Source organism: Ornithodoros turicata, chromosome 4 (assembly GCF_037126465.1).
Source record: "Ornithodoros turicata isolate Travis chromosome 4, ASM3712646v1, whole genome shotgun sequence".
Taxonomy (NCBI): Eukaryota; Metazoa; Arthropoda; class Arachnida; order Ixodida; family Argasidae; genus Ornithodoros; species Ornithodoros turicata.
The window spans coordinates 49,395,186-49,416,175 of record NC_088204.1 but is presented as its reverse complement, the minus strand read 5'-3'; positions in this window follow the sequence as shown (position 1 = coordinate 49,416,175).

Genomic DNA, 20,990 nt, shown 5'->3' with positions numbered 1-20,990 from the left:
CATTGTACGTATCACAGATTACGGTCGCACGCAACCGTCGCATTTCAGCATTTTAGCGATGCTGCGACATTCCTTCACCCGTAATTCGGACTTATGCAGAGAAAGCACCTCCCTGTAGATTGAAGTAAATTTTCAAACTCTCATTGGCAGGGGCATGTCAACACCGGCATTGTGACAAGTGTCCATGAATAAAAGAGCAACTGGCCTCCATTCAGACTGCAGAAATATGCGGCATATGCACCTTCATTGACTCTACTGCTTGTTCTTTTACGGCTGTTCCATCCTTAGGCAGACCAGCAGCTACTTCAATAATGACAATCCCATGAAGACCGTCTACCTTCGTCTGCTGACGTATTTCGATCCCTTGGTATTGCTCCGTTGCTCATCGACGACTCTTTTACTGAACTCTAGCAGTAAAAGATCTCTAGGTTGTACAAACTGCTCTACTGGAAACAGCACACTACTGAACATCTGGTTAGACCGCCTGCCCGACACTGCTTTGCTGGGCAGACTTACTGTTTTGAAGGAGGATTGTGTCTCTGGAGGAAATGTAATGTCACTTACCCCGACGTTTGCGATAGCGTTGTAATTGAACTAAGCGTGCTGGCGTCATCGCTACCAAGGGTCTTTGAGAACCATTGCTGTGAAGGCAAGTTAGCGCCCTGCTAACAGCATTTAGTGCTAAAACCTCATCTGAAGGTGGAACACTGGAAATATGCTTGTGGACCACTCCTGGGAAAAACACCATGGAAACAATGAGCACTAACCTCAACATTGTATGATGATAATGATCATTATGGTAGCCCGCCATAATTATGGTTCACCTTTGTGTGTCTTCTTCTTCCCCACACACGCGCTGGCTGAAGGGCATGGTGGTGGTAGTGCTGAAAGACTTCGCCGTTGTCGGCCTCACAGAGGTGGGCAACGTCACGACTAACGCTCTGGACTGACTCCTAAGGGAACTGTGCCGACATATGTCTGACAGCGTCTGAGGGAAACCCAGGCATTCTTCCTTATTTGTGTCCAGGTTTATCTAGCCTCGTATTAGCCAGTGACTTATGGAGACGCTCTAAGGCACTTCCCTATGAAGTCGGACCAGAACGCACGATCCTTCCCTGCAAAATGTCAACATATCAGGCAGCCGATAGCTGCGGTAATAAAACACCACCTGTAATAACGACCAACCGGCGCCGCTTAGGAGTGGTGACGTGTAACGTTTTAGCGAAGATCACTAAACAAGCACCACCTCGCACCTCGGTAGCGTGCTGTAGGTGGAGCTGCAGCGGAGCTCTAATGCATTCATATATTCCACGCGTTCCATACACGGTGTTTCACTCAAGGGTGACCCCTACTTATTAAAAAAAATGTACTTGACATAAAGTTTAGAAACCTTCTGTGTCATACATGTGACGGTTTCTGGTCTCCATCAGTGTACCTCATTAATTTGTCTAATTAGCTTAATTGAACTCAAAAAATTCCCAACGAAAGGTAACGTTTTTTTGCGCTAATTAGAAAGCCCATGGCCACGACACCCCATTTCAGTCACAATTACAGGATCTTTCACGATCTTTCCACAAAAATTTGACACCCAAAAATGCGTTAAAATTGCCCGAAAAAACTGTCGCTCATTAAGGCGCGCTCGTTCAGGATGCCCCGCTTAAAGGGACTGTCGCGTCCGGAACCGTGGTTACGAATCCAATACAAATGTGTTCGGTACACTACCACCGAGCTATTGGCCAAATTTTCTCCTTCCAAAACGGACAGGGTGATGAGCAATCGAATTTAAAAGATCCGGTTTCGTTTTGATCCTCGAAAGCGCCAGCGCCAACAACATCGCGTGACGCAAGGTGGAATCTGGCTAATCAGCTGTGAAGGACGCTGTCGTCTGCCGCCAAGTCTGGGGCTGGTTTGTTTTTTTCCGGCACGTCGCCCGTATTCACATGTGACACTTTCTAGTGACGCGGATACTATCTCTACGCTTGCATCCTTCGCGTGAGATGTCATTTGGAAACCGACGCAGCGTTCCTGACTCCAGGAAAACTTCCTTCGAAAACCTCGATGTTTAATTTCTCACGCCAAGGATACAGCTACAGCCAGACCCCAGACGAAGCGTAAGTTGGAAGCAGCTACATCACTAGCGGGTATCCAGATGAAGCAAGGAGTGTTCATGCTGTCCGTGTATGCTCCTCGTATTTCACCGATAATGTGTGCCTGGATGAGAACATCATGCAAGTGCAACTTAGATTGACACAAAAAAGGAACGAATTGAAACTCGACGCCGTTCCGACAGTGTTCCACGAACAAAGCGAGCCAGCAACTTCGACAGTAAGTCACAATGTCTATGTAGTTTCCCAATCGGGTCTGTCACTCTTGCGCGTGAGTAACTTAGCAGCAAAAGACGAAATCGGTACAAGGTAAGGTATCCCCTAACCTATGATTAATAACTAGATAAATAAAATACAATAAACAAGTAAAAGAACATGATGTCATTGATATGAACGTGATTGGCTTTTCTCGTTGTCGGACGCGTTATCATGAAACTTTCCCTGTTACTGAACCTGTGACATTTGTGGAATGTGGTAGACATGATTGGTTTTCATGTGTTTTCAGGCAGCTCGACAGGGTCAAGCGCAAGTGGTACGTATATTACTTAAATACATATAATGTGTTTACAATTTTTGGACACAGAACAATTCGCAAACTATGAACCCCGATCACTAAAAGGAAGAACTGACGCTGTCTGTGTGCTGGTGTTAGAAACAGGCACTATATACAAACAGTACCTCTGTCCGTAACATAAGCGCCATAAACCACTTCCAAGTTTCCTTTTGTCCCTCTGTTTGTGTGCTGTAGGGCGGCGGTTTTTGCGGTTGTTGTAGCCAACTTGAGGTGCACTTTTGACGTTCTGTGTTATAGAAGGACCAGGTGCTGCTGATCCAAGTCCCATCCATCCATCCATGAAACGGCATCAAACAATGTACGTGTGTGCATGGCAATTTTGCTGAGAGACCTGGTTTTTACACTAATGCCTTTACGACGCCTCTGACAAATTATGATCTTCCAGAACAGTGCTTTCTTCATCCAAGTTCAAGAAGTAAAGAGAATGACTTCATGGCTTCTACTGACATCTCACAGCTACACGCAAAGACAAAATAACTTGACAACAGGAAATGAAAAGAAAAAAAGGTCCGTTTCAAATCCACCCAAATCTTTGTGCAGAGGCTGACAACAACAACGGTATTGTGAGATGATGAATGATGCTGATGCAGCGTTGAGATTAAGCCCTTGTTTCCTGTTTTGCAATGCTATACATTACTGCTGGTTAAATGTAAAATGATGCACCTACCTCCAGACATTAAAGGGGCTACCAGAGATGTAGTGTCAATTCAACAGAAAAGCTGCATGTTCTACGATGCACTGTCACATAAGCATTGGCCAAATTTTACTGTCCTGTGAGCTTTGATAGGATATGCCGTAGATAGTAAGAGGCCTCTTACTGTAAAATGGAGGTGCATTATTCGAGTAGTGGGGTCTGAGGCATGAGGGTTATTTCAGGATGTACTAACCCGTCCAAAATTTTACACTTGGTTGTGCCCAGAGATGGATCCGGATCCCCCCAACACCCCGAGTTTTTTTTCTTGTGTACCACTGTTATAATGAAACCGTCCAATTTACTGCCCAACCGTCCCGTTTTCATTGCAATTGAAGTACTTACAAAACTGTTTATTTTATTTTTTATTTTTGTGAGTCCCCGCTTCAGATCCCAAGGGACATTGCCAGTGTGGTGCACGCTGATAACTGTCTGTGCATAGCAAATAATAAATATCTGTGCGTGAAGAGTTGGATGTGGACTTGTGCAATGGCTCTTGAATGGACAACACTCAGTCAACACAAAGATTTATTCACATTTGCGTAGATTATTGTCTGTCATTATAATTAATATAATACATAGACAACAGGTAATGCTCTGCAAAGGATCTCTGAAGTTACAGTCTTGAAAGCTGTTTTCAAAACAGTGGTGCTAAAAAAATTGGATCAATGGCAGGTATCAAAATTTGTTTTGCTGTATCAAGCCAGAACAATCTTCCGTGGGAATGACAAATTTTGGACATTCCCAAACAGATGTATCACTCACTATGATAATGAGGTGTAACTGTACCATTAGTGAGTTATGAAACGTTACGTGAAATTATTTGACGTGTTATATCGTTATCGTCGCTGCAATACTGCGGTGGGTACACCACCAGAGGTTCTGGCCGATGACAGAGAGCTGGAAACAAAGTGTGATGCGTGCGTGCCGTCATTGCACAACTCTGCCACTTCACCAGCACTGCAGCATATAGGTACTCATCCAGTTCCTGGGGAGCACAGACGCCGCACAAACACTTGGATTGTTTCCTGCGTCGTAGTGTGAATGTCACGGGGTTAAGTATTGAGCACTCCGATCATGAACGTATCTAACGTATACGTATATACGTACTGAACGTATACATATATATTAGTATATATATATATATATAGTATAGTATACATAGTATATATACTAGTATATATATAGTATTAGTATACATATATATACTATATATTAGTAATGACTGGACTCTCATAGTGCACAACGCTCAACTAGCCTGAACACGATTTAATTAGCAATTAGATCTAATTGGGACCCCCCCCCCCATTAATCAGCACCCTCCAGGGAGCCACCACACTACTTGGGGAGCATCTAACTCGTGTCCAGACCAGCTGAGCGTTGTGCACTACAAGAGTCTATAAAAATAAAAAATAGGTAGAAAATAAAATAGACATATAGAAATAGGAGTGGAGAGAAACAATTCATTCGAAAATCGACCATGCCGCGGCGAAGAAACCGCTCCGCAACACCCGAGTGACCAGCGCCCGCCATGTTGGTAGTTGGCACCCAGCAGTTGCAGAGATCGACGACAGGTGGCCACTTAGTTGCAAGGCATCACACCAGATGGCGCCACCATCGTAGCTCTCTGCGAGAAAGCCAGAATAAGACACTAGCGGCAGGTAAAAATGGCAACACTGCTGAACAAGTCTAGGCATGCGAGAGAAAAGGTCTAACCGCTACTGGTAAACACCACGGAGAAAACAGTACACATCGGGGAAAAGGCAATCGACTAGGCCTAACCACAGCGTCACAACACTATGCAGCTAACACAAGGCGGGAACCGCTAAACGTGCGTCAACACGGAGAAAAGGCTTGGTCACTGCTGAACAAGTCTAAACATGCGAGAAAAGGCTTAGCACGAGCGCAGTCAAACATCAGCAAATCACTCGTTGGTCACCGCTAAACACGGGGCACAGCAAACATGCGAGAAAAGGAGCGCAGTAAAACAATGCGGCAAATAACTCACCTTTTCCCCCACGGAGACGGGTGCGACAGCTCCGTCCGAGAGTCAGGCAGAAACTGAGCGGGCGCGGGGACTGCGGAGCAACAGAGCACACGTCTGCTCTCCGCGATAGCCAGCGAGAAACTGACTGGGGCGCCGCGCCGCGGCAGCTACGCATGCGCGCGCGCTCCTAGCGCCCTCTGCGCCGCCCGCCTGCGGGCTTTGGCAATATAGGAGAGATCTCGCCGGGGCCGCTGCAGGAGATGGTGCGTCAGATCTACGCCCGTTACAAGAACGTCTGCATAACGGTTTCGGACGGAACCCTGGGACTGATGAGCGAATTTGTGAGTCTGGCCAACGCAGAGTTCAACTACATAGCTGCAGACATCGTAGACCTTCTCGCTCGTGCCATCGCTCATATTAAGCACGCCCTGCGGAATCAGCGACATTTGCAAGTAGTCTACATCGCCAACTTTGTCACCGATTTATTGAAATATCGCTTGGTTATCGACATGCAACGCATTAACCAGTCCGAAGAACTTTGATGAGACTCTGTGTTTTCTTTCACTGAAACATCTTTATTGAATACAAACAAATGAGTTGGATGATAGATGCCTGCACCATCCCTGATTGGCCTCAACAGAAAGGATATGGGGAATCTTCATCGCAGCGTTGTCATTGCGCGGGTCACGGTACCAGTACGATGACAGAATGGTCATTCTTTTCGTACACCCATTCTGCTACCACACTGCCACGATGACCCGTGCTTCTCCTATCTGCCAGAGAGAGAGGGAGAGAGAAGCATGTCTCGACTAGAACTTTTATTCTCGATTACATGTGCGTGCAGCTCTTTGTTCCACGGTTACTCGATGCCTGACGACGACACACTCGGACTCTCTTCTGGGTTTTCCAGTGCTGCACAAGGAGAGAGTACTATCGTAATTGTATACGCGTCAAAACATAACAAAGCTCACCGTATTCGCAGCTTCCGTAAGGGAAGGAGTGTACGGCATCCATGAGATAGTGCTTGTCGTCGTAGGGGACCAAGCTCTTCTTGAGTCTCGAAATGGTGTACATTGTTTGCTTTATACTTTGGATGGTGCACTGCTTCTGAGAGACTGCCTTTTCATTGAACAGAGAATCTCGGTACACCTTGTGCAATAAGTGTTTCCTTACCACGTCCTTCTTAACCAGTGGCGTCGGAACTATTTTTCCAGTGGGGGAGCGAAAAAAAGTGCTACCATAAACATCATCATCATCATCACTTATTTTCCTTGAGGACTCATGCTGGCGTGATACAGGGTTGCTATACAAACTGTAAACGTGCTCCAGGCAAACGACATCTGCATATTTGTACAGTAGATCTAAAATAGCATTGCAGAAGTATTGTAATGGAATAGCGCTTGGTGGTGGGCTAGTTGGTATGAGTTCAGTGCGTCCGGCTTTTTTTACTTCTGCGCAGTGCCTAGACCTCTATGTCAAGTAATGTGTAAGGAACTTCGGGCACTTGTCCCCGGGAACCGTCGTCGCGGCATGTACGCGTGCCGCGACTGGAATCGAATATCGTCCGATCCGCAAGCCTTCTGCGAAGAAACCACAATTTCCTGGGGCGGTCTGGAGATCAGCAAGAATGTGTCCCTTTGACACCCAGGTCTTTGACTGGGTGTCACGCTGTCGTTATCAGTCCAGGGCGACTCAATAGGAAAAACCGGCTAAATGACAACAGCGGGTAGTTTTGGACATCAGTACGGTGGAAAGTGAGGAGCCAGCAATCTAGAATATTTTACTATGACAAGTGAACATATACATAATACGAAGACAACAAACAAGCTGCGATACGTATCTCTTACCAGAGGTGTGGGCTTCTCCGATGCCTATGGCGTTTGATAATCATGTTACGCTGCTGCAGGCGACAACTTGATGGCGCTCCCTCGACGTTGCCGTTGGAATCCGACACGTGAACACAACACCGGTGCGACGTTTCGTCTCAGTCAATCGCACTTATTGTCGTACTACAGGTCTCACACGCCAGCTCGAAGTGGGCACCCTGGCCACAACCGACTGAAATCTGTGGCTGCACCTTGCAAACCGCCCCTATAACACCCTTCAACCGGGCGGTATCTTTGTATCCTTATTTCCCCCAGATGTCTTGTGTCTTGCGTGTCTTTCGCGATTCCTGTTTGCGCCTCTATCCTCCCCTCCAACCCCCTCACCCCGTGTATGAGTCTGGTAATGCTCGCGCCTACCGGTACACACTTTCGGACTGATGTATAGCACTTCGAAACCTCGACAGTGCACTTCGTACCACAAACCTTGCCATGGTCAACTCTAGAACCCTGTGAACCTGACACCTTTGGTATGTAGCTCTTCTCAAACGGTCTCCGCACAGTAACAGTGGTAGGCTCTCTGTTTATTGCTCTCTAAATTTATGGCTGCCGAAAGAACACATGCACGGGCCTTTCCGTTACACCGTAGAAGAATACGACGCTGGGCTGACACTGGGGGAGCCGTGCTCCCCCATTCGTAAATGTGGGGGAGCCGTCGCTCCCTCTGCTCCTCTGTTCCGGCGCCCCTGTTCTTAACTCCTTTCGCTCTCGCGATCTGTTTGTGTGACCCAGCCAAGAGAATGCTGTACATTTTCGCTCGGATGGCTACGACTTCCTGAATAACACCACCTCCCGTCTCGTCTTTCAAGTACTCCATCTGGTTCGCGTGCTCGTCGTTGAAAAGCGGGTGGTCCGGTGGATAGGAAGACAGATCTAACTCATTCTCAATCTTCATCAGCTGTTCTTCCAGGCTTGCACACTTGAGAGAAAAAATTATGTTGTCCGTATCGCTATTGATCAATTGCACTGGGCACGTCAAGCGAGAAAAGAGCGACTCGTAGATGAAGCTGTACATTAGGACTTTGGATATCTCTAAAATGGCAAAGCCCACGTAAAGGGGGTGCCTGCATTTGATACGACGCTGTTTCATCTCGTACAAGATGCACTTGTCACTCGGAATGTGAAAATCCTGACTGTCGACGGAGCTAGCTTTCCGTAGTGCACTTTCTTTGTCATAGGCTATAGCATACCTTTTCATGCGTCTCACATTTTGTATCGACTTACCAAACGTGCTGTTCGACATGGTTTTGTACAGAAGTCTCTCGAATTTTGTGGTCACGGCATTCCTCAACGGAGCGTTTCTCTGCACGAAGGTTTGCAAAAAGTTGTCTTGGCGGAACGAGAGTATGCTGTGAACACGTTTGATTTTCATACCCAACCTCACGTACAGAGCGAGCAATGCATAATGAACAACGTAGCGTTCTTTGTCGTAGCACGCCAGCAAGAGTTTCTTTGTGGGAGGGGTGTTTAGCGCCAACGCATGTTCAAGTACTGTTGGTAGAGGGACAGTTCGTTCTCGTCCACGCACCTGTGTTCGGGTGCTAGGGGAAAATTTCTGATGAGCGCGTGCAGTTCTTCGGGATATGACAAGTCTACCACGTACACGTAACCCACTTCCGAATCGTGAGGAATGTTGAGAAAATCGATCTCGCTCCACCACGAAGTACTGGATAAGTCTTTTCTTGCTGGGGATCGTAATCGTCACACCCCTCGTGATTAGCCCGACAGTATCTGTGGAAGCTGTTACAAATGCCTCCCGATTCCCTTCTCGATCGTTTCGTAAACCTCGCGATCGCTTGTGAGCTCGAGTTTGACATTGGTGAGCTTCAGAGCGCTACTCCACGCGTAACTGGCGAGGGACATGGCACGTAGGATATCCATCCCATCCGTCTCTAGCGCAATCTTCCTGAAGTACAGCACGACGTCGCAGAGCTGACAAGCGTCGAGCGTGATGTAGAGACGCGTGTAACCGCCGAGGTTCTCACATTCGAACAATTCGAAGATCTCGAGGGCGTACTGATAGTCCTCGTCCGTGATCTCTTGGTCGTTCAGGTCACTTTTGAAAGCTTCCTTTGGCGGTAGTGCGGGCAAATTGTACGATTCGAAACTGTCGACGAAGGTGTACGGGTAAATGCCCTTCCTGAGGAGGCGCCGGAAACGGTCACCATACATTTGACGGGTACAATGAAACGCGTTCTCGCCACCGCTTGCGAGCAGGGTTTCCACCAGGTTCGACAAGGACAGGTTGAAAAACTCCGTGGTATCGCGGAAATGGAGATCACCAATGTTGAACCCTCTTATCTTTTCCGAACTCGAAGCTAAAATCCACGGTTCGCCCAGATTTAGAACGTGCATGTGGCGGAGAAGGGAGCTCAAATCGTATTTCAGGTTGTGCACGCACACGACGAGTTCTTTGGTGTTACGACACGTAAGGTTACACGCATCACACAGCGTCGCAATAAAATTCGAAGAACCGGACTCTACGAAGCGAGTGTGGTCGTGATGCAATACCTTCTGCGTGTGACGGTTAAATTCGATTCCACAAAATTCGAAGTGTCTCGCGCTCTCGTGTCGCAAGTGGTCTTCCATACTCATGACCAATGGCGCGGGATAACGTTTAAACCTTTCGATTTGACCGCTAAATCGCTTGAGCGAGAGCAAGCATTTCTCTGCCACGTTGGGTCCCAAATAGCCATCTAGGCCTAGTATTTTTCCCGTCCCAACTTCTCACTACAACGATGCAGTACGAGCTCATCCTGTGCACACTCACGGCGTCCTTAACGAGTGCATCCTTTTCCAAGACACTCTCTGTGTCCAACACCACGAAATAGGGATAGGGATGCATGTACTGTATCTGGTTGAAGAAGGACGCTCTCCCCCGTGTTTGGCATTTCGAGAATCACTTCGTTTACGTCTCGACACAGACGTTCGTGCCGCTGCAATGCCTCTCTGGTCCCATAACCGCTCGTGCATTTCTCGCAATAAAAGTAGTCACTTCGTCCCATGAAAGTGCTAAATTTTCTGATTCCATAGAAATGCTCTCTAACCTCGAGCAGATGGACTTTATCTTTATAGAGCGTGCAGGGAACCCGTCCTGTTGTTATCGAACTCGTCTGCTCGTCGAACACATGATGTACACAGAGATTTTGTTTTTTCTCTTCCACAGGGAAATGTCTTCGTAAGTGACTGGGAAGCAGGGCGGCCAGTACGTTACGCGCGTCTCCGGATTCAAAGGATTCATGTATTTCCGGTATCTGACATAATTGTTTGGGTTGTTCCTCAACGGATGCAAGAGTGCCAGCACGCAATACTTGAGACACTCGTTTTCGTGATTCAGTGGAAGTGTGACGTTTGTGAGAGTCTTTGTTTTTCTTTTTAGCAGCTCGGGAAGCTCGATCGTGCACCCAATCCGCTTCGGTTTCAAACGCGTTAGTTTTAAGTCGACACATTGGACGTCGTTCAAGGTGAAACCAGACCCTTCTCTCGCATAGTTTTCTACGCGTTGCGAGGACTCTGCGATGGCAGCATTTATCGCGCCTTCAATTTCTTGATGGTTATGAACCACTCTCATGTGAAGGTTCACGTGAAGGAGATGTGAAGGTTCACGTGAAGGAGATGAGAAGCCAACCCGTCGGCTCCATCCTTAACGATGAGCGCCTTCGAGCACAGACAAAATTTGAAAGGCATGGGATAAGCTTCGAGGACGCGCGTGATTACTGGAGCTATGCTCGGTAGATAAAGTCGCAAATCGTCGACGTTGTCGTCGTGCGGAGAACAGAGAAGCGTGTACCTAGTAGCCGTTCCGTCAAATGATTCGTCGTCTGATTCATACAAGTACCTTGGAGTGTATCTTGCATCTAATTTAAGCTGGGGTAACCATATTAATTCCATAATCAGCGATGCCAACCGCAAACTAGGATTTATACGCCGCAACTTAAAACATGCTCCTCCGACGATAAAGAAACTAGCTTACACCACCTTGATTAGACCAAAATTAGAATACGCGTGCAGTATATGGGATCCCCACATCGCTAACCTTGCCAACCTTCTTGAAGCATTACAGAACCGGGCTGCTCGTTTTATTACTAATGTCTATCATTATCCTTCAAGTATTACAGCTATTAAACAATCCATTGACCTTCCTGAACTCGACACACGCAGGAAATTTATGAGGCTCTGTCTCTATCACAAATTCTTTCACACCAGTTCATTGAGACCCAGTTTTCTGTTACCAGCTGTACATATATCATCGCGACTGGATCACCCCTTTAAAGTTGAACCTTTCTCAAGTAAAACCACACATTTTTCTCGCTCTTTTTTTCCTCGATGCACCACCGAATGGAATAGTCTTCCATTGCCGCTAGTCATCACTCGTGATTTAACCGCTTTCAAACGTGAACTTTTGCATTTTCTCCAGATTTAAGTTACCTTACAGTTCATGCATATTATTTTACATGTATTTATTATGTCTCACTCTAAGTATATATCTGTTCATCTATCATTTTACGTGTGTGTCTAGCTGTAAGTATCGTGTTATCTTGTTCTTTATTTATCAGCGTGCCTAGCAGTGTGATATATACGCGCTTCATCTTGCTTGTTGTTCATGAGTGTATCTAGCTACAAATATGCGCGAGTTTTTTTTGTTTGTTGTTTATCTCGTTCCTTTTCTTTTTGCTCTGTAACTCCCTCCCTCATGTAACGCCTCACCGGGGTAATTTGAGGTATTTGCATAAATAAATAAATAAATGCCTCAACTGTGACAAAAAAGGAAGGAATCGTCTCTCCATGACAGAGGGATGATTCTCTACGACGTGTTCTCGTAATTGAACGATTCTACGACCCTGGACAGGCTCAGCTTCGTTTTGAAATTCTGGGCTTGCATCTGGTGATTCATCTCTAACCCTACCAGACAGAGGCATGAAATCTGCATACGAGTGATCCCCTTCCCACATAAGTAATTCGTCTGCATTGTCGTGCCCATCTAGGGGATCTTCGTCGTCGTCCGTTTCATGTATTACGACAGGCGGACTACTAACTCTGTTGTCGTCGTCGTCATCTGAAAGGACGACAGGACTGTTACCGAGATTCTCTATTCTAGCTTCGTGCTCTCTTTCTACGGCCACGAGCATGGCATCGATGGGGTCGTACTGACATACGAGACAGCGTTGCACTGCGGTCAAACAAAATCAGTACAAGATTCCCCTCACGAAACAATGCTCACTTTTCCCTTCATGAGGAATGCTTGAGATTGATGATGAGAGAGGATGGGATGAGTCCCTGTGTGTGTTCAGTGTGATGCCGAGACAGCGGCTATTGGTTCCTGAAAAACAACGCCATACATAGAATACACTTTCACAGCAGAGACGGTCAGCTTACATTTTGGTCCACGAAACGACTCACGTCGTGGATGGATGCCCCTCGTGGGCTTTCGATCAATCGTCGTAGAACCAGCGCACCTTTTATAGTGGCTACGCCGCTCTCCTCTTCCTCGCATTGCGACGGTGTCGTCTGTACTTTGACCACCCCGCCTTCTGTCTTTCGCGCCTTTTTGCGATGTCGCGACAATGAAGTGTAATGTTGAATAAAACATTACACTAATGTCTAACTAACACTCTGGGACGACTTGTATATGACGATGAGAAGACCCAGTGTGGGATTCGAACCCAGGAACCTCCTACACTGGACGCGACACACTAACAACCAGTCTAATTCGTACTGTGTGACGTTTTTAGTATTGCGGGGTTCGTGTCTACACACGACACAACATATTCAAACACGTCCAAACATGTTCAAACATGTTCAATGACGTCATAGAGAGGGAGAGAGAGGAACTAGTGTCTCCAGGGGCGACTTCGATGGTTCGCCCGTGTCTGAACACGTCCAAACGTGTTCAAACACGACTTAACATGTCCAAACACGTTCAATGACGTCATAGAGAGTGAGAGGAAAAGCTTTACTATAAATATCGAAGCGAAGAAATATAACGTTCGATCGTCATTCTCCTGTCATCATGATCAGCTTGGTAGATCCTCGTAAGTAATACCCATGACGTTATCATCGACGAAATGTTTGAAGAGTTTCGTTTCCAGCGTACAACACTTTTGCTGCGCGTGAAGCCGGTTTTTTCCCGCCTCACATATTTCGGGAGATTGGCAGCGCCCGCTCCTTCGGTGGATTGTGGTCAAAAGGTACGCTTCCTCGTTATTTTTAATACGTTCTATAATTGTTCACATTTTTTTTAGAGCAAAAGCATTGGACGGACCGATTGATTCGCCTCTTCTCGGCTGTCGGACGGTACGTTGCGAAGGACTTCGACTATTGAAGGAAGATGGAGAAGATGGACCATCAGTGTCACTCTGTGACTGAAGAAGATTGTATGTGTGCTTAAGATATAAAAAAACACGTGTTTCTCACGCTCCTTTCGTGCAGATTACGAATGGCTACTGACGGGAGATCTACCCCTGGTCCTAACCTTCAAGCCTCCTCCGAGGACCTTCTTTTTGCGGATCGGCGATCAGCTGACCACCTGTCGTTGCGGTGGACTCTGGTCGAGAAACCCCAGCCATTGGTTAGACTCGAGCCTTCGTCCGTATTTGGACTGTCTTCCCGGCTACGAAACCAAAGCTGGAGCCTAATTCATGTGTAACCTCTCACGAGAAATAAAAAAGGTTGTGTATATATACTCTCATTCCGTCTCAGTCATGACGCCCGAGCAGAGGTTTGCAACCTTTGTGCAAACGCGAGTGTATCGGAACTTGCTGCGATTACGCGATTATATTCATGGCGATAGCTGCGAGGGAGACTTTCGCTCAATTCTCAAGACGATACCCTTACGTCTGTTCACCGTCAGTGCGAAGATTGCAAAGAAAATGAAGCGTTTCGTAGATTACAAGCTCGAGCTGTTGGAAAAGTATAGACGAGGAGAGACAGTCGACCCGTGTCTCATCAAAGCGGGTTTCAACCGACCTATCGTCCATCGCTACTTGCTTCTCCACACATCCCTCGACGTCACGGTGACCGGCGACGACGAGCGTCGGGTCAGCACGTTGGAAGATCGTCTCGCAAGCGTCTTGTGTATGTCGTGAAAAAATAAATAGACTACTTTACGAAACGAGTTCGCTCACGAGGAGACGTTTTATTGTTTCGTCATTCTGTTCGAGGTTACAAGAAAACTTGGTTACACAATTCTTCACGCTGTAGCGTTTCGACATGCGCGTGGCTACGTAGATACAAAAAAGCCCGCAGTAAGGCGAAAAAGGTGATTGAATACACTTGTCGTTATACTCGTCCACTGCAGGTAAAGTCCTTCGAAGGTTTGCTTCTATGGGGGGAAGTCCGTAGCTGTCGAAAAACACGGCAGACCCGTCGTAGTTTTTCAGGTAGAGCACCCAGTGCTGCCCGCGCTTTCTTCGCTCTTCCGTATTGATGATTAAATAGCCGGGCTTTCGTAAAACGAAGGCTTCGTCGGAAGCGCAAATGCCTCTCAGCATGGAGGAAGCGAGGGGGTTCAGGGACACGAGTTGCAAGATGTCGCTCTCGTACATCTTTTCTATGGGAAGGTGACCGTACGGTCCTTGTCGACGCACACGAGCTTGGGACACTCGAAAATCAAGAGGACGGTGACCGCGTGTGGAAGGGCATTAGCGAAGCGTAATTGCAGGCGAACGTTTCCTTTTCGCCACTCGTTCAAATGCGAAGGAGAAGAACACTTGTCCACATCAAAGTTGAAGTAGAGAAGGAACCCGTTCGTTTTAAATCGCTCGTAGCTATACTTGAAATGCTTTTCACCCAGTTCTTGCAAGAAGTTAAAGTAGGGAATTTCGACGATGTCGTTCTTAAAGTCGTACTCGGCTCGCACTTGCTGGCTGTCCACTGAGAGCATCGAATGAGACAGGTCGTAATAGCGGAATTTGTAGGGGTTCGATTGGATGTCGCCGAGAAAGTCGGACGTGGTGAGCAGGGCGACGCATAATTTGGAAGGTATCCTTTCGGGGTAAATGTTTTCAAAGTGAGCGTCCAAGCTCCCGGCACTCAAACTCCGCACTTTGGTTTCCAATCCGCGTAACACCTAGATGGCTGGCGTGGTCTGAAGCCGCCGGGAAGGTGCCAGCGTCACCTTTTTCAAGTGTAACGTCATTTCTTTAATGTCCACCTCGTAATTGTACGTTTTCTTGTCGTTGGGGACCGATATGAGTTTAAATTCGTCGTTGTTTAAGAGGAAAACGACGCGAATCTCGACGGCAGGTACCATCAGGCGCGGCTATTGAAACAGGTCGGTATTAATCTGTCCGACCAGGTTAAAGTACTTCTCACCCTGCGTCGCTTCGTAACGTTGTTTCGGACCGTGAGACGAGACGTCGTAATCGTTCTTTAAATGTTCGTCATCCTCGACATAGAGTCCAGCCGCGTGCACTGTTTCTTGAGCCAGGGGCGTGGAATGAAACACGACGTCCAAAATACTCCTGTAGGCGTACAACTCGTTGGAACTGGCGAGCTTGTTGTTCGCATAGACAGTGACCATCTTAAACATGCTCCACGATATCCGTGTAGACGATTAAGTTGTGAAACGGGGGTTCCAGGAGTACCTCGACGGAGCTCGTGTCATCCTCCTCCCCCGTGAACACGGTACGCGATTCGAAGCCCAAAAGCACGGCCAGGTACTCGGAAAGTCTTAAGGTGGAGGTGCCCTCGGAAAGTCGAATTTTACATTACTGTTCAGTTCCGTCGAAGCTGGAGCGCGCGAGTTCGCCTACGCGCTGGTTAATCGCATCCAGAAGTGCTTGCGGCGTCGCATAATAGCCAGGAGGCAGATGTACTTGCAAAGATCGGGGAATTTGCGTCTTGATCGTGAAAGAAAATTGACGCGCTACAGGGAGAGAGACACGTAGCGTTTCTCCGTGTCCCTCGACGGGTGTGAGAAGTAGCAGCTTGACAAAGGGTTCCAGTACGTGCAACCCTTTCGGCGTTTTCAGAGAGTAGACGTTATCCGCGAATTCTAGCGAGGCGTCCAGCTTGTGCGTCTGGAAATACTTGTTGAGTGTGTTACGTAGGGACGTGGTTTCTGAATTCAAAGTGACGTCGCCGAAAGCGACTGGTGCGGCGTGCTCCAATGATGGAGGTGGCTTCGCGTTCGCTCAATTTGGGAGGCTTCACCGCACGACCTGCTTCACGGGACGCTAGCGAGGCGTCGAGCGCCTGTGCGAGTCGAGGGTCCAATTCCACGGCCTTCACGTCCACGGGTAAGACGAAGTCGTATCGCGATTTATTGTACGCGAAAGAAACGTTAAATTCCGAAAGGGCTTTTCCCAAATCCCTCTCGAGATCCGAGGTGACACGAAAAGTTCTCCCGGCTTAGACCGTGTCCTCGAAAGAAACCTCGATTTTCGCATTTTGCCTTTCGTATCCAATATTTAAAAAATCGTTGCTTATGCTGAGATCCATCAGACCGACTTTATAGCGATTCGACAGCTGAAGCGGACTATCGAAAGCTACCGTGAAGGCGTTGAGTTTATTCGAGGGAAACTTATCCATGCTGGCGTTCGAGAGCAGGTGGACGTGGATGTCTGACGTCATTTCCCAATCTTGAGCACGTCGCTGCTCGGAACCCAACTGTCGTGTTCTTTGTCGTAACCGAACCAGCGAACAAAGGAGAAGCTCTGACCGTTCACTTGCTTCTTTCTCAGCACTTTCGTTACTGGCCAAGGCTGATTGGCGTCTCGGGTTACGACGAGTACGTCCTGCGGGTAGAAAGGTCCGTCCACTTCCTTACCCTGGTAATCTTCCAGGTGCACGACGGGAGGGGAAGTGTCTCTTAGGCGGGAGACGGTGAAAATCTGAGGCGACCAACTCCCTTCCGAGCTCTTATGAAAACCTTTTCTGTGTAGTAGGACCCTCACTTTATCACTTTGAGCTTCTTTTTCACGGAGGGTACGACGGACTTCCCATTTATCTTATTGAACAGCTCCAATTCGTTTTCGGGTGTGACTTCGGACGGGCTGATGCCCAAAGTCCTGTGTTTGGTGTTGTTGTAGTCGCGCACGATCTTGGGAAGCGCGGAGACGAAGTGCAATTTTCCGGTTACTCTAAAATAGCGAAATATTCTGTCGCGTAAAGTGCGTATCACGCGTTCTGCCTGCGATGCTTTGTTTACTGGATAGAAGGTGGAATACACGTGAACCTTCTTTCGTGACAGATACTCCTTGACGGTCTTGTTGTAGAATTCCCCTCCTCTGTCGCAAAAGATGCGTATAGGTGCGTTACCTCCCCGAAAAAGTCGTATCATAGCCCTTTTCATTTCGACGGGGCGCTTCTCTTTACCGGGAGGGAGCGCAGAAAGCGGGAGAGGGAATCGATCGCCACGAGAATGTAGCGGTAGCCGCCGTTGAATCTCTTGTATTTTGAAAAGTCGGCGAGGTCCATTTGCCACACGTCGTTGATCTTGAGCGCGATGATGCGTCTCCTATTAAACTTTCTTCTGACCGGATGGTGAAGCGTGTAGGCATCCAGGTTTCTGAGAATGGCGAGAGCCTTCTTTTTGCTCAAGTGATGCGCTTTTCTGTAGCGGTCCACACACCCCAAACCACCCGCTGGCTTCTCATATCCCTCCATAAGTCGTCCACGCAATGGAGGCTTGCTGCTGCTGCTGCTGTTGAGGCTCGCGAGATTTGGGCAGAGAAATCAGACGCAATAGTTTCGAGACTTTGGGGAACCAGGAAGGTTTCTTTCCCGTCTTACGTTACAACAAATAACTGATGAGTTCGTAAACGGAGGAGTGCCTGATGGGCTTGCCCGACACAGAGACACAACCCTCGCGATCCCAGGAAAGAACCTTCTTTAATTCCGAGACGACCCTTTCCGCTTCCTCTTCGTCCACCTCTGGAGAGTGGAGCGAATAGTCAAAGTCATTTGTAGCGTCGGACGCCTTGTTTTTATTGTCGTAGGGGTCGAATCCGTACTGCTTGACCCAGTAAACCATATATGTCTCAGAAACGTCCACACGATGTCCCACTTGGGATTTTGGGATATCCCAGGGACTAGGCTGAATAGCCCGTTGACGTCTCTGGGACAGACAGAGGACCCGTATTTCTTCCGCATTTGCTGATCCAGGGAAGGTTCCAGGAATGTCTCTCAGGGATATTTGGACATATAGAGGACATATACAGGACGTGTTATTATTATTGTATTTTGTTGCTTTATTGCAATTTGTACTTATTCTACGGAAAATACTACTCTGCAACAGAGAACATCGTGTCAACGAACTCTTGTTTATTGAACACAAACCAAGTACACTAATGTTACATGCACTGCAAAAAATGCTGTTTCTAATAGTACACAATATGATATTTCAACATAAATAGGCTAACTATTAACAATATAGGGTGACACTGATAAGACGCATAATAAGACGATAATGGTCATAATAATAATAATGTGATTCCTACGCCACTTCGGAACCGTCATCCCTGAAAGATAACCAATAACATAATTAATTCCATCTATTGGGATAGCAGCTCAAACACTGCCATAAATAGGCGTAAAGAACAGACACTCCGCAAAAAGTGGGAACAAATGCAAGACAGTGACTTACCGCAGTTTCTTTCGGAGTATAGATGGTTACATGCGGAAGCAGCCTAATCACTGGTAGACCCAAGCGACTTCTTCCGGTTTATGCCTGGCTCTTCAGTGTTGTAGAGGCACCAGGAACTTTACACATGTGTGAGGCTATCCATGGGTGTGTGTGGATACTGTAAAAGCAGTCATGTTTTATTAATCTCGAGTCACATCGCGTCCATGTGACATTCAAGCAAGATTAGCGGTCATGCAAAAAACAAGGAACTTTGAAAAACAGTGCAGTCAAACGTGAAAACATAACTGCTATCCTTTATATGAAAAACAACTGTAGCTGTGCCAAGCTTATAGACTAGCAGGCTGCGCATAGTTCATAGAATTGCTTCACCATTGGATATCACAGGGACCTATACAATAGTACATGAATCAAAGAGATGTGAAGAAATGCACTTGCACTTTGTACCTGTACACACACAATCTCACACAGTTCCACCGTTCGCATGAGTTCGTCAGTGATACGCACCACACTTCGCAGGTAAAGCAAACTATACTGTTTACTCAGATACAAAGCTGTCATTGCTCCACACCTCTACCACATGTGATTGTTGAAAAAACAACAACGCACATATCTTAAGTGAGGCAAAAGGAAGAAGGAACTCACCTTAACTCCAAAGCCGGAGAACAAAGGAACGCTAGCTCTCGCACACCACGGCAATCGTTGTTATGCACAACGTAGTTGTTCGACGTACTGGCCAGTACAGCCTCGATGCTCCCGAGATTCCAGTACAAAATACGCAGGATGCTGAAGTTCCAAAGACCCTTCCGTGTAACATGCCATATCCTACAGAACCGCTACGACGACACGCCTCGCCTGTTTGAAACGGCGGTTGGGGAATGTCGATGGCGATGAGGCAGACGTCGTTACGCTTCGGCTCGCGCTAGTTGGAAACTTCATTCTTGTTATATCCCTCAACATACGTGACCGATCATTATAGTTCCCGCAGAAAAGGTAAAATTTGTTTTTTTTTTCTCTTTTGTTTATTGACTATGGTGCGATACGTGATGAGTCGTTACAAATGTGATTAGAAAAATTATGGCTATGATGGTATAAAATAAATATTATTATTATGAGGAAAAAGTGAGATAAGTACCACATCAAACAGGCCTTCCTCTACATGCGAACGGCGCATGAACAAATTGGGTGCGCAGTATGTTGAGTAAAGACGCAGCGACTTTTCCGTTCGTGATAAAGGTTGACAATAGGGAGTTTTAGTTCCCACCAGGATAACACGCCAATCGATACGATCTCGGAAAAACAGATACGACTCACGAGTCGGTGGGAATGATTCGTATAGCGCTTGTCCGCAGTTTTAGTTTGCAGACGAAGAGCCGCCGAGAACGACCCACCGATACGGAAAATCAAGCGGGACGCCATCTGTTCGCGCAAATCTTAACTTCGTTTACTAGTATCCAGTTACATTATGCGCATGAAACGCGTGTTTCAAGCATTTGTATCAATAGTTGTAGATGACGTAATGTTGCTAAATGTTTCTCTGCGCATTTATGCGCCGGCAACAGCTTTTGGTCAAAAATAGTCCGCGAAACAATGCGCATCTTCACTTAGGCTTAGGTCCTGCTGTCCTCTCTCCGTCTGTCCACATCTGTACGCCGCTCATAGTCACAGTTGCTTCGCGGCGCTAACACGCAATAAAAAAAAAACTTAGGCTTAGGCGTCCAGACGGGGGAAGTCACACAAGTATTACGTACATTAAGTACACCTTACATCCTTGTAAGGTAAAGAAATGTCATTGTTGTGATATTCGTAGTATATCCACAGAATATTCACTGGGGGACATTTGTGACGTCTCATGGTGGATATACAGCGGACGTTGTGAGGATACGCGTGACATCTGTGATGTGTGAGACCAATTTGGGAGGTCTGTGGGATATTGATGGTTTGCTGGGGAGTATGCGATACAGTGCTTGCAGTATGAGTTTCACTTTGACGTCGTCACTCTCCTTCGAGGAAAGAATGTTTCCGATGGAGGAGGTGGTCACTTCAATTTCTCTTGGCCATTGACGAAAAGGTTCAACAAGGCGGAAAGTAGGAGAGGAACCACCGACGAAAGAACGCTCCGTCCTCGCTGCTGAGACAGATAGCGCTTCAAACGTTGCGGATTCT